The sequence below is a fragment of the Hibiscus syriacus genome, unplaced genomic scaffold, assembly GCF_006381635.1.
Source record: "Hibiscus syriacus cultivar Baekdansim isolate YM2019G1 unplaced genomic scaffold, ASM638163v2 tig00002840_pilon, whole genome shotgun sequence".
NCBI lineage: Eukaryota > Viridiplantae > Streptophyta > Magnoliopsida > Malvales > Malvaceae > Hibiscus > Hibiscus syriacus.
The window spans coordinates 7,100,339-7,114,176 of record NW_024061947.1 but is presented as its reverse complement, the minus strand read 5'-3'; the positions used below and the strand labels follow the sequence as shown (position 1 = coordinate 7,114,176).

Here is a 13,838-nt window from a genome sequence, read left to right as displayed (position 1 = left end):
TTTTCAAAAAATTTAATTTTATTCCCGAATTGCTATTTATTATAATTTAGTCCTTGACCTAATTATATATATTTTTGGTTAAATACTTTATTTAGTCCCTCATAATTTAATTAATATTTATTTTAATCACCTATTAATAATTAAGGGCTAATTATACTACTAGTAGTTATTTTTTTATAATTCGTCACTAATTTAAATATTTTACATTTTAATCTTATTGTTTAGTTTTTATTTAATTACTATTTATTTGCATTTTATTTTTATTATTGTTTTTTATTATTTTAATATGTTTAAATTATTACTTAAATCATTATTTTATTATTATATTAGTCATACAAATATATATATATATATATATATATATATATATTTGTTTAAATATTAATATTTATTTATTTTTATATTAAGAATTGGGTTGTCTTAAAACAACTAGAAGTCATATTCTGATATTTTTAAATAAATAAATATTGTATTTATAAAAACAAATATATATATATATATAGTTATTTTAATTTTATTCAAATTATTATATTTTCCTTCATTTCATATTTATTAATATATGTAATAACAAGATTATTAATTTCACCAATTAATTAAATAATCATTTATTTATTTTTAATTACTAAGAAAAGGCAGTCTTAAAATAACTAGATGTCTTATTCTGATACTTTAAAAATAAATAAATATCCTACTTATAAATATATATATTCACTTCATTATTTTTTAGAAAAATATTATATTTTTATTAATTTTTATTTATTTATTACTATTAAAGAAAAGGCAGTCTTAAAGCAACTAGATGTCTTTTTCTGATATTTTTAAATAAATAAATGTCATATTTACTAAACCCTAAATATATATATATATATATATATATATATATTTAGAAATATCAATCTGAAATAAAAGGATCGTAAATTAAATTTATATTTGAATTCTTAAATTCTATTATTAGAGACAATTTATAATCAACAGGTACCAATTTTGGGCGTTGTGGGGGTGCTAATCCTTCCCCAAACATGACCACGAATCCCTTTTTTATTATTAAAAATAATGAATTTTTGGTTAAACGCAGACCAGTTTATCTTTTAAATGATGTTTTCTTAAAAACTGTTTTAAAAGATGATTTTTAGGTATTCGACCTACCTAACCCAAAAAGGTCGATGGCGACTCTCAAAACATTTCAATAAAATCCATTTATCCACATTATTTTCCCGCCAAGTAAAATTTCATGCCCGGGCAAAAACCGGTTACGACAATGCTTGTTGGTCATAGAATAGGAAACATATACATGGTGCATTTAGACTCTATTGATATGACTAATTTATGCCTAGTTGCTAAGGATGAGCATGATAGTTGGTTATGGCATAGGAGACTAGGACATGTTAGTATGAGTGTTTTGCAACGGCTAATTCAAGGAGACTTAGTAAGAGGGTTGCCTAAACTAAAATTTGATAATGATAAAATCTGAGATGCTTGTGCTAAAGGAAAACAAAAACGAGTTTCTTTTAAATCCATTAATGACGTATCAACTAGTAGAGTATTACAATTGATCCATATAGATCTTTTTGGGCCAACTAGGACTACTAGCTTGGGTGGAAAACAATATGCATTTGTCTTGGTAGATGACTATTCTAGATATACTTGGGTTCTATTTTTAAGTACTAAAGATGAAGCATTAGAACATTTCATCACATTTTCAAAAAATAATCCAAAATGAAAAAAGGTTACTCTATAACTAGTGTTAGGAGTGATCATGGCACTGAATTTGAAAATCTTGGATTTATTAAGTTTTGTAATTCTAATGGTATTAGCCATAATTTTTCAGCACCTAGAACCCCTTAACAAAATGGAGTTGTTAAGAGAAAAAATTGAACTTTAGAAGAAATGGCTAGAACCATGTTTTGTGAAAATAATTTGCCAAAATATTTTTGGGCGAAAGCCACAAATACCGCTTGTTATGTTATAAATCGAGTAATGATTAGGCCAATTTTAAAGAAAACTCCATATGAAATTTTCAAAAATAAAAAGTCTAACATTAGCTATTTTCATCCTTTTGGATGTAAATGTTTTGTTTTAAACAACGGTAAGGACAATCTTGGCAAATTTGATGCTAAAAGTGATGAAGGAATTTTTCTGGGTTATTCCTTAAATTCTAAAGCTTATCGAGTATTTAATAAAACAACTTTAGTTGTAAAAGAGTCTATACATATTGTTTTCGATGATAATCACCTTACGGGGAAGGATTCTTGTGTTAATGATGATGTAGGTATTGTACAAGAAAATGACGTTAGACATGACGTTGAAGATTCATCATCAAATGAAGAAATGAAAGATGAGGAAACTCATGATCCTCTAGAGAATCCAACCATTGAAGAAAGGGAAGTATCTTATCCAAGAGAGTACAACTATGTCAAGGATGATGAAATTATAGGTGATCCATCCAAAGGGGTAACTACTCGATCTTCTCTTAGAAATATTTGTAATTATGTTGCATTTATCTCATGCATAGAGCCTAAAAATATTAAAGAACCATTAAATGATGAACATTGGATTATGGCTATGTAAGAAGAGTTAAATCAATTTGAGAGAAGTAAAGTATGGACATTAGTTGAAAGGCCTAGTAATAAATCTATTGTATGTACTAGATGGGTATTTAGGAATAAACTTGATGAAAGTGGTAATATAGTGAGAAACAAGGCTAGACTTGTTGCTCAAGGGTACACTCAAAAAGAGGGCATAAACTATGATGAAACATACGCTCCCGTAGCTAGGATGGAACCAATTAGAATGTTATTAGCATTTGCATGTTTTCATGAATTTAAATTATATCAAATGGATGTTAAAAGCGCATTTTTAAATGGTTTTATAAAAGAAGAAGTGTATGTGGAACAACCTCCTGGTTTTGAAGATTCAAAATTTCCAAATCATGTTCTTAAATTGACAAAAGCTCTTTATGGTTTAAAACAAGCTCCTAGAGCTTGGTATGAAAGATTGTCAAACTTTTTAATTGAAAAAGGTTTTTCAAAATGGAAGGTTGACACTACATTGTTTTTAAAGCATAAAGGTAAAGATTTATTAGTAGTTCAAATTTATGTTGATGATATAATATTTGGTTCTACTAATGATGTTCTTTGCCAAGAATTTACTAAGCTAATACAAAGTGAATTCGAGATGAGCATGATGGGGGAGCTCTCATTTTTCTTGGGACTCCAAATCAAGCAAAAAAAAATGGCATCTTCATCAATCAAGCTAAGTACGTTAAAGATATGCTCAAGAAGTTTGGACTGAAAATGGGAAACCTCATGATACTCCAATGAGCTCATCAACAAAGCTTGACATAGATGAAGGAGGTAAATGTGTGGATGTTAAATTATATAGGTAAATGATTGGCTCTTTGCTTTATCTAACCGCAAGTAGACCGGATATTATGTTTAGCGTTTGCTTATGTGCTAGATTTCAATCATACCCAAAGGAATCACATTTACTAGTTGTTAAGAGAATCTTTAGATACCTTAAAGACACTCATAGTTTAGGACTTTGGTATCCTAGAGACTCTAGCTTTAGCTTGCATGCCTTCTCTGATATGAATTATGGAGGATGCAAATTATATAGGAAAAGCACACCTCCGGTACTTTCCAATTCCTTGGAAATATGTTGATTTCTTGGTTTTCAAATAAACAAAATTGTGTGGCATTATCTACCACTGAAGCGGAATACATTTCAGCTGATTGTTGTTGTGCACAAGTTTTATGGATGAAACAACAACTTTTTGATTATGGAATTGAAGTAGGTACCAATCCTATCAAGTGTGACAATACTAGTGCTATTTGTCTCACTAAAAATCTCATCCAACACTCTAGAACTAAGCACATTAAAATAAGACATCACTTCATTAGAGACCATGTCACTAAGGAAGATGTAGTTCTAGAATTTGTTGATACTTTAAACTAATTAGCAGATATCTTTACAAAACCTTTAGACAAAGAAATATTTTGGACACTTAGAAGAGAATTAGGTTTAACTGACCTATCTTTACTTAGTGTTTAAATTATTTTTAGCACTTTTAAGAATAAATGAAAAATGCTTATAATAATAATTTTTTATTGCATTCTTTGCTATTAGTTAGGGGGAGTTTATGTTCTTTGGTGAAAATTAACTTTATATTCAAATGTAGTTTAAGGATTAATTTGATTGATTGAACATGATTAATTTTCAATATATGAGTTGTCAATACCACTAGAGCTAATTAATTTAGCATTTTGAGTGTTTAAAACGGATTTTTGACATTTTTGTGCTTAATGCATCGATACACTTAACAGTGCAATTTTCACTAAATGCTATCGTCTATCATCAGTTAGTCCGCATTTTCTATTCTAATGTGGTATGTATTCAAAACCAGACTCAATGTGGAACTATAGCAATCAAATCTTACCTTTTAGAACAATATGTTAATATTGATTCCGAGACTATAGCTTCACATTTTGGGCTAGATGACGATGGTCTATATAATGAGAAAGAAACTGTGGAAATCCCTATGTTCCAAATGCTAGTGTCAGTACTCTACGATCTCATCACGATCGTTTTCTTCATTTGATGATCTCTTGGTGGTTTAGACCATCCGGAGGTAGGTACTCCACTCTTCGTATTACGGATTTATGGTGGATGCACTGTATCAAGAATAAGAACAAAATAAATTTTCCACATATTATATTTAGTGAGCTAGTGGATACCATAAACATTATTCCTTCAAAACATGTCGAAACATTAGTTTATGGATGTCTACTTAGTAACCTTTTTATCAAACTCAGTCTTAACGTCTCTCTTGACAATCTCATTCCTCTCCAAAACCAAATCAATCTCACATCGTTGAAGAAAGCTGATTGGAAATAGGACGAGGAAATTGGTCTATGGGTCTTTCGACCCAATAAGCAAACTCCGGGAGCTAGTTCTTCACGAGCTGCTCCTAGCTCTTCTCGTGATCCTCCTCCTCCTCCGGCACCGGCTGCAGATGATGATCCCGAGCTTCAAGGATTATTTCAAGACATTGATGATCCCGATAATGTGCCGGCACCACAAGAGGATCAAGTGCCTCCATATTTTCGTTCGGTTTTTGAGACATTTGATTTACGGTTTGCTTCCATCGAATCCCATTTGACTACTAACAACGAAGCAGTGAATCATCGCTTAGACACTTTGGAAGCTCAACAAATGGAGTTTCAACGGCAGATGCTTGCACGTATGGATGGTCTTTCTCTTGAGATACAAGCACGATTTCCTCCTCCTCCTGATCCCTCTATGGACAAGTAGACATTGCTTTGCTTTTGTTTTTGGATCAACTTAGAACTTTTATTGTTAAAACATTTTGAATGCTTTTGGGATTGTTTTCCTTTTATTGTTGGATGATTGAATGTTTTGGATTTATATTTTGGTTACTTTGGATGTTAAATCTTTAATATATATATGTTTAGTTTGAATTTTCTTTTTGATATTTATACTTAATTTTGCATCATTCGACATATATGACCAATTATCCATTATATGTTTATGAATATTGTTTATGAAAACTAATGGCTAATCTCTCTTCTGATTGTGATCTTAGTAGCTTAAACTTTAAAATTAATGAATCAATTGGCTAAGTTTTTCAAATTCTTAATAAAAGTCGTTTTCGCATCTTTTTTATTTAACAAAAAGGGGGAGAAGATGTGTTATAGTAAGGGGGAGTAATTTTTTAAAATTGATTTCAAAAATAATTTTCAAATCTTAAAATTACTCAAATGTTTTGTTATATCAAAAAGAGGGAGATTGTTGAAAACATTTTGATGTTTCAATGTAACAAACTAAGTATAAATGAATTTTAAGATTTTACAAAAGATTTTTATAAGTATATTCGATTCAATTAATCGAATATCAAATTATTACTCCAAGCCTTTCAAGATCAATTTCAAACCTTACTAAATGTGTAAAATTGTGTTTTATTCTTAATATATTTTTGAAACAATTTTCACAAAATATTTTGAACCAAAATCAAGCCTAAAAACAATTTTTCAAATGAATGCACTGATGCACCAATCCATGCATCGATGCATCAATGACTAAATTGAACATCGAATGCATTTTATGCATCGATGCACACACCATGCATCGATGCACTCAGGTTTTTATGAAAACATCAAATGCATTTGATGCATCGATGCACAAGACATGCATCGATGCACTCAGGCTATTTTGAAACATCGAATGCACTTCATGCATCGATGAACTCTTAGTGCACCAATGCACTAAGGGTCCAACGGTCAAATATTTGAATTTTACACTTGATGCACCGATGCACCTTGTGTATGCATCGATGCACTGACGCTCCCAACTGATTTTATTAATTGTTTTCACACTTAAACGACTCTATTAACTCCACTAATCATCCCCAACGTTCAGAATCAATTGAAGGAGTATTTAAACAGGCTTAGAAGGCATTGATCAATAACAAGAAACAACAAGAATCAAAGAGAATCAAAGAAAGCATCAAACCTCAAGTTTGAGCATTTCAAGCCTATTTTTCATTCATCATTTTGCTTTCAATAACACTACTTGTACTCAATTGTATTCATTTTTTAGTGTTCTTTTCTTTGTTCTAGAATTGTGCAAACAATATACCTTGTGCGGATTTCCTTGTAAGTTTGCAAATTTGTAATCTTCTTTTTGAGAAAGAGTGTTCTCAAGATTGGGGTATATTCTTGAGGGAGTTGTAAGGTTATCTCTTTGGTCTCAAAAGAAAGAACAAATTAGTAAATTTGTTAGAAAATCCTTAGTGTGGATAGCTAAGGTAGTGGACGTAGACTTTAGTTGAGAAAGTCGAACTACTCTAAATCGCTGTGCAAATCTTTTCAATTTTCTGCAAAAGCTTCCACCAAAATTTTAATTGCCAATTCACCCCCTCTTGGCCAATTTCATCGATCGATTAACTCAACATTAAATTTATATAATGAATTTTTATTAATTATATTTTAATATAATTATTTAATAACTATTTATTTATCTCTATTTTAAAAAATAGATATCAAATATATTTTAACTATTTTATTTCTAAAATCAAGATTTCATTTACATTAATTGAACATGTTTTTTTGTTTTAAAAAATTAAAAATGAAAATTATTTTCTGAAAATAAAAATAGAAACTAAAAACATAAAATATTTTTTAAATTCAAAAGGACCCTAATTTCTTTAAAAATTTCAAATTCAAATAATTACATTTGTATATATATAAACGTTTAAAATTTTTGAATAAATAATATCTTATAATTATTTAAATATTTTGGATATTTACTTTTAACTTGTAAGGAGAACAATAAAGTATTATTCAAACTATGGGCGTCTGAAATTTTTTATCAAATATATTTTTTAAATTAATATATTTATGCCGTTGGGCATGTTCTCAAAGTATACTAGCTTTTTTTTTAGTGGAAACTTGGGTGGTAATTTATAATTTTTGATAAAATTAAATAAAATAATTTGTAGATATCAAAGTGAGAGAGATGGAGTGCAGAGCACATGGGGCATTTAGAAAAGAAAATAAATTAACAGTAGGAAGGGCGGTAGAATATATTCAAAAACCAGTAGAAGCGGTGGTAGAGGAGATAGAAAGTAGAAAGTAGAATCCAGAGAAATTACAACTTAATTATACCACTCTCATCTCACTCCATTATTTCAACTCTACAGGAAACACAAAGTACAACCCCCACATTCACGCGCGTTCGTTCCTTATTTCTCTCAGATCCAGCTTTCCAAAGCTCGTCAAACTCCTGTTGTTGTTGTTGTTGTTGTTGTTGTTTTTGCAGAGGAATCGAATCCAAGGCTCTTTTTCCATCTAATTAGAAGCATCATTGTGTTTTTTGGGTAGTTTTGAGAGTGGAATTAGAGATAATAATTAAAAAAACACAAACGAAAATGGAGAGAAGCACTCCTGTGAGGAAACCACACACTTCCACTGCAGATCTTCTCACTTGGTCTGAAACTCCTCAACCTGATTCCTCCGCCCCTCGCTCCACCCGCCCTCACCAGGTTCTTTTTTCTTTTTGAAATTATATTCTGATATATTTTTAGTGTTTTTATTGTTTTTATTTTCCACTTAATGGCAGCCGTCGGATGGGATCAGAAAAGTGGTGTTTGGAGGCCAAGTGACCGACGAAGAATTTGAAAAGCTTAAACAAACGGTGAGATCTACTTCCCCGTCTTTTCTTCCATATAGAAGTTATCTTCATTTTGCGTTTTTATTTATCTGAAAACATTTTTAAGCGAAGCTTCGAGCTGTTACTAGAAAGGAAATTTTGAGTTCAGATATGGGCGTAATTTTGAACCTTTTGGAGTTTGATTGTTCAGCTATCTGTGATTAACAACCATGATCCATCGGATCTCCGTTCTGATCCAACTGTACTGACCGTTGAAAGGAGATCTAACTGTAACCATTTCTATTGTACCTAACCAAAAATGTCCCCGTGAATCTGATACTAATCTCTCACTGCTTCCTAATGCTTTTGCGAATTGCAAGGCTCAATGATTTCTTAATATACATTAGCATATCATTTCTTTTACCGAGATTTGCTTGTTTGTTGGCTTTCTTAAGTGAAACTCAGTAATGCTGTACAAAATTTGTTATATTATTGTTTTCTTCGTCTCTCTCTATTGTTAAGGCCTTAAGGGGATTGAACGGTTTGTTAGGACTAGCCAATAAATCCTTAAGCTTGTAGTGGAATGAAAAATAGGAATCTATTGCATCTTCTTCATTCCTATTCATTAGGTTTTATGAATTTCCAGGAAACCTTGCTCTGGATATAAAATGAAGGAGATGACCGGCAGTGGAATTTTTGAAGCCAATGGAGAAAATGATGAATCAGAACAAGGCAGTGCTAATCCTACTTCAAACAGCAAAAACCGGACTGCGAATGTACCAGGTATGCATAATCCATTTGATCACGATACATACGTTTCAAGTAATGTTTCCTCAAAAGTGTTTGATGTTTGGCACTGTCAGCAATCACTAGCTGGAATTAGTCACATCTCATTTGCCGAGGAAGAGAGTATTTCCCCCAAAAAACTGACTACTCTCCCCGAGGTGGCAAAGCAGCGGGAGCTAAGTGGAACCCTAGAAAGCGAGGATTCAAAGTTGAAGAAGCAACTCTGTGATGCAAAGTGCAAGGACCTCAGTGGACACGACATCTTTGCACCTCCACCTGAAATTTTACCAAGGCCAACGGTACGTGCATTGGCATTGAAGGACAATTTTGACATGGGAGAACCCGATACACGTAATGTAAGCACATTTAAAAACTCCTAAAGTCCTAAATTGGTGGATTTTCTCAATGCACTAATGAGTTGTTGGTCATGTGCCTTGGTATGCCATTTTTTGTGTGGATTACTTGGGTAAGGAATTGTTAGGAGTCCATATAGTTAGGCTTGAAATAAGTAGCAGATTTACATTTATGATTTTCTGTACTGCACAGATTAGTTCCTACAGTGGTTTCCTTTTTGCAGTCATTAAGGACCCAAGCTAGTGATTAATCAAATTGCCTTTGGCATCAGTCATTAAATATGAATATCTAACCGGTTGAATTTGGGTGTTATTTTGTTGTAGCCTGCTGGAAGTAACATGTCAAGTGAGGAGGCTGCGGTTAAGACAGCAAAGAAAATTCACAATCAGAAATTTGCTGAGCTTTCAGGAAATGACATATTTAAGGGTGATGGTCCTCCAGGTTCTTCTGAGAAACCACTCAGTGCCTTAAAACTAAGGGAATTGAGTGGCAGTAACATCTTTGCCGATAGGAAGGTGGAGTCTCGAGACTACTATGGTGGCGTACGCAAACCCCCCGGCGGTGAAAGCAACATTTCTCTGGTTTAACTTCTTAGCTCTCTAACCCTGTCATATTGCTTCTGCTGTGTCTGGTGTTTTATCTTTGGTGGGGATTGTGTTTTAGGGTTAACATGAGATGTGGACATATGCTAATTGCTCTCTTTGTCTGTAATCTTGTGTTTTTCAGTCTCATCTTGGTGTAGACCTCGGGCTGTTTCGGATTTTAATTTTGTTGCTTAGTGCCCCGTTGAGTCATTATATTGTTTGCGGAAGTTCATAATTGACCTACGTACCTGGAATTGTTTTGATAAGCTTCTTGATTTTAACCTCCTTGTTGAATTGATAGTATTTACCAAGAAAACATTCTGGTAGGAAGATATATAGTTGGTAGATTTGTGTCATTTTTATGTTAATATTTATTTTGTTGCTTTTATTATCCCACTGCTGTTGGATGGGCAACGGAATTCCACATTCAACTTTCAAATGGGGCGTTTCAATCTAGAAAAAAAAGGGCTTAGTATCAAAATAAGTACTCAAATTGTACCGCTTTTCTCAAATAAATGTCTAAACTATTTTTTGACTTATTTATGTGTCTAACGTTACAAACATTACTTATTTAGGTGTTTGGGTAGTTAACGGCGTTAATTTTCCTTTTAAGTGGCACGTGTTATAATTTGATAATTTTAATTTTTTAAAAAAATTTAAAAAATTATTATATTTATAAAAAAATTCTAATTTTTCTTAAATTATAAAATAGCCTCCAAATCCTTAAAACCCCTAAATCTTAATCTTAACCTGTTGCTGTTGGCCTTTCCAGTCATAACAACCGTCGTTGACGTAGCACTGTCATCTTCCTAATCATATGTCGTCGTAGTTGTTGCTGATTGATCGTCGGAATCGCGTGGGATCATGATTTTCACCCTAAGGTTCGCAAAGTATAAAATGTCAATTCGTTGTCAATCGATCACGATTTAATAAGGGTTTTGGTTGACGGGGGAGAAGAGGTTGGGTGGAGCTTTGTCGACGGCAAAAGGTGACGGCCGATGTAGGTTTAGGGGTTGAAATAAAAGTTTTTAAAGTTGTGGGTTTATTTCAAAATTTATGTTTTCTTTTGTTTTTAAGAAAGATATATAATTTTAATCTTTAATTTTAAATAAAAAATTAAATTTACCTGAGTGTGACATGTGTCACTTAACGGAAAAATTAAAACTAACGGCCCGGACACCTAAATGGGTAACGTTTGTAACGTAGGCATCTGGGTGAGTCAAAAAATAATTTAGACATTTTTTTGAGAAAAATTGTATAATTTGGACACTTATTTTGGTATTAAGTCAAAAAAAAAATCTATGCTTGTGATAATGATTTTTAACGTGGTGCAGCCCGAATGGTTTGATGATCCCTAATTTCCAGATTCTGTATACAAATTGACAAAAAAAATACCATAATATGAATTAATCTATGGGTAGTGAAAATTTGAATCAAGGCCTCAAAGTTTCTGGATTTTTTTTTGGCCACCTGAGACATTGACCCCATCCCATACATAGTAATAATTTAAAGGTTTATATTGACCCACTTGTGATATATAATTTTATAAATTATCAACAAAGATGATATATTTTAGACTAAAATTTTCAAAAAAATATAAAGAGTTTAATTTAATTTTTCCTTAAAATTTAGGGTCTAATTAATTTTTTTAATGATTTTGAGAGATTTAATGAGAACTTATAAAAGATATGAAAGGAGATCTAATTACCAATATTCAAATTTTTTTAAAATTTATTATGGATTTCTAAAATTTTGAGGAGCTCAAGTAAGTTTTTAGAAACTTTTGAGGGACCAAATTCTTGTTGTCCAAAATTTTGAGGGGTATGCCCCTCTAGTCTGTTCTGCCACTGTGGGTGTTCTTTCTTTCGTTCTTTTTCAAGAATCAGTGCGCTTACCTGGGTTGTAAAGGAGCTTTCGAATTTTTTATTCTTTTTCAATTCATCTTCAACACAAGGTCCCATGATCAAGTTGCACATACATTGGCAAATGAGGGTCTGTTTTCGGGTAGAGGATGCCCCGTCCGTTTGCGGATATGGAAGCGCTCGATCCATCCGAATTTTGATACCTTTTAAAGAATAAATGTAAAATTATATGTTAAAAGAATAAATATAACGATAATTTTATTAAAAATCTCTGAATTCACGTGCTTTTCCCTCAAATGGTAACTTCATGTTAGATTTCTAAGAAATAATATGAGAAGGGCTTTTGTTATTTACCAAAGATGTATTTTATAGAATACAAACCCTGCTATTTATAGCAGCTATAAGATTATAACAGTATGGACACGTCACTTAACAAACCTACCAGCTATAAAACAAACTCCACTCACACATGTCGATGACCTCAACATAACGACAATCACGCATGGAATGCATGCTTCAACACTCCAATGCACATCATAGGTTCTACAATCACTAACGTGTTTTGTTACCATACATATATGAGTATTTATTTTTTTATAATTGTTTTTGTTAAAATTTGACTCGAATGTAAAATGACATAAGTTAATTAACATATAAATTTGGGAAACTAAAAAAAGTTGGTTTGATTAGTAGTAAAAACTTTATTTTTCCCCTTTATGTAGAAAGCCTAATTTGAATAGATTTCTACTTTATAAGTTTCATTTGCAATCAAGTATCTATATGTATAAATATATACTAAGGAGGTTTCATTTGCAATCAAGTATCTATATGTATAAAATAGATACTAAGGATTAGAGTTAGATATTAGATTATCCATGATGACTCCTCTTGTATTCTTCTTCTTTTGACATAAATAAATTTTCTCTTCTTCTGCTCGTGATTTTTCCCTGTTAGGGTTTTCAAGTAAATTTTGATGTCTATTTTATTAGGTGATTATTATGCATGTCATTATCTTCTAATAAATTTGTATCATAGCATTCGAGTTGTTTGACTCGATCATAATAATAACATCTTTGAAGTATGAAATTTCATTGTTGGACCACAACACCATATTGACGTTGTGGATGGTATATGTATGTAAATTTGTAAAAACTCTCTTATTCTGATGAAATGACAGAGAAAGACTGCCAACTTTTATATTTTGCAGGGTTCAATAATTACAGAAGATGAACTATTTTTTTCTTCATAGCAAAGGAGGATTCAGTGTTAAACAAAAAAATTGTGGGCATAAAGGTTTTGGGAATAGAAAAGTATTATATTACGTGGGCATAATAGATTTGTGAAGAAAAAGATAGTTTAGTTTTGTGGGCATAACAGATTCGAGAAGAAGAAAATTCAGTTCCGTGAGCATAACAAAAAAAATAGAATTGTCATTGAAGATCGGAATGATGTTATGCATGATATTGCTTGTAGTGAACAAGTGAGAAAAGTTAGAACTTATGATTTCCTTACTGATGCGAAAACTAAATCTAAGTTTGGGCAAGTTTTGGATTCAATTGGCAATTATTGTTGAAGAATACCCCTTTAAGAGGTTTCGTGGAAGAAATGGAGAATATGTTCTTAAGGTTGAGAACTTGTTCGTTGAAGTGAAGAATTATTTTTGTTAAGTTTGGGTGTCTCATCGAATTTGAGTGTCTTGTTCTCGAAACCTTCACATTTTCATAATCCACATCAAAGTGAAGATTTGTTATAGTTTGATTTGATTCCAAAGTGTCATTAATTAATTAATATATAAATTTGAGAAAGTAAAAAACCTAGTTTGATTAGAAGTATCAACTTTATTTTTTTTTTCTTTACGTGGAAAACCTACTTTGAGTTAGGGATGATCATTTGATTAATTTGAGTCGAGTAAATTTTTTTTGGGTTATTCAAGTTGACGAGTCGTATTTTACAACTAGAACTTAACTTGAATTTTTTTAGTCGAGCTATTCGAATTTTTATGCTAATTTTATTATAATTATTTATAGTATTATGGTAAGGATTGGTTTTAATTTTTTGACTTTCTCTAACCATATATATATATATA

General features: G+C 31.5%; 1 pseudogene; it reads left to right on the top strand.

Annotated features, from left to right (window-relative positions):
- Positions 1-7,649: 7,649 nt before the first annotated feature.
- LOC120155939 lies at positions 7,650-10,152 on the top strand (annotated as a pseudogene).
- Positions 10,153-13,838: the final 3,686 nt, after the last annotated feature.